Source organism: Trachymyrmex septentrionalis, unplaced genomic scaffold (assembly GCF_001594115.1).
Source record: "Trachymyrmex septentrionalis isolate Tsep2-gDNA-1 unplaced genomic scaffold, Tsep1.0 scaffold43, whole genome shotgun sequence".
Taxonomy (NCBI): domain Eukaryota; kingdom Metazoa; phylum Arthropoda; class Insecta; order Hymenoptera; family Formicidae; genus Trachymyrmex; species Trachymyrmex septentrionalis.
The window spans coordinates 154,449-156,124 of NW_017305601.1; the positions used below are offsets into that span (position 1 = coordinate 154,449).

The window sequence follows — 1,676 nt, forward strand, 5'->3', positions numbered from 1 at the left end:
ACAGTTTTGATTTTTTAAAGAAAGATCTTTATAATTAATTATAAAAAATCTGAGAATATGAATACCTTTTGCATTTTCGAAAATTAATTGTAACTTCTTTGTTTCAATCAGAATTTATCTGAATCGCAATTGCTTCTCGATATACTGAGAGAAAAGTGTTTGGTATTTGTGATTATAATTGCATAATAAAATAAAATTATAGTTAAAAGCTCCATTCTGACATGTATACAGTTATCCCTGCTTGCAATATTAGTAACAATAATTATACATATGTAACAGTAGTAAAAAATATACAATTGTCATCGAAAATAATTATATAAATTATAGTTAAATTATGATAATTGCTATTTTTTTCTCTCAATGTAGAACTCTCTCGAGGCGTTATCTCTAGATCCAAACACCAAATTTTCAATTGAAATTTCGCCTGGCACGACACATTAAATCATTAGTTTTTTTTTTTTAAGCGTATCAGAATTCTAAAGTTTTTGGCGGAAGAGGTCTATAAATTATAAGAATTATACGAATTATTCCGCAAACGGGATGCTAACTTTACGGAGATTGTTCTTCTTCCTTTTAACCATCGTCATCCATCCGAGAATCCGGCTGAGTGCATTTGGCGACGGTGCCGGGACTCGTTGCGGTTCTGGTTTCTGGTACTGGATTCTGGACCACTGCCGCCACCGCCGCCGCCGCCGCCGCCGCCGTTGGACGGGGCCCCGATTAAAATGGAAACAAATGAAGTTGGACGTAATGAGGTCCTGCGGTGAGGGAGAACCCGTTCTTTAATTTATTCCCCCTCCCTCCCATCGCGTTACGGTCTTGCTCTCTTTATCTTTCTTTTTCTTCTCGGCAATCTCTTTTCTTCGTCGTCCTAACCCGCCCTCTCTTTCGTTCTCCCCCTTTTCTCTCCAACATCCGTGTTCGCGGAGAACTTCTACTTCTTCGAGCGTTCGCTTGAGGGACGATCCAGTTTTCCCGTGCATGAACGTATTCGCAATGAATGCCTTTCGTCAATTCTCCGCTCAATTTGGCATATTTGTCTCTTGTCAACTGTCTGCTTAAAATTTCATGTACTTATATTTTTGACAAAGTGATCGAGTCGAAATTAAATTTAAAGGAGTAGAAACCCAGAAATTGTTTTTGTAAATTGAATCTCAATGAATAATAAATAGTATTAATATTTAAATCGTACGCGTACGTTGATAATAAAATACTAAAATAAAAATGATAATAAATGCTAATCAAAAAATTTAAAACTTTCGCGTATAAGTCCTTGAAGCTAGTAAATTTTAATCTGAAGGAATTTAGACTTGAGATTCAGATGGAGAATTAGCTGCGCGCACGTGGGTACACGAACATGAAATTTACATGCTCGTATCATCCGGAGGAGGCTGCTACCGATTACTTCTTATACGTTTAAGATCGGAACCGATTCTCCCGATCCTGCGACAATGGATTCTGGCCGCGTCGGGCCGGTTGACATTATAAATCGCAATCAGCGAGCACGCTGCCGCAGAAAAAGAATGAGAATGGAGAGAGTCGAGGGAACGCGAGAAGATAAGTGAGAAAAAGGTGGAGAAAAGAAGATTCATTGTGTAAGCTCGGAAATATTTGTGATACGAAAAGCGAATTTACCGATGCGTTTAAGAAAAAAAAAAAAAAAAAAAAAAAAAAAG

General features: G+C 37.4%; 1 protein-coding gene across 2 annotated transcripts in view; it reads right to left on the reverse strand.

The window, feature by feature from the left end:
* LOC108751296 (MKL/myocardin-like protein 1) overlaps positions 1-1,676 on the reverse strand; it is a 207,935-nt gene that overhangs the window by 145,972 nt on the left and 60,287 nt on the right. The window lies entirely within an intron of this gene.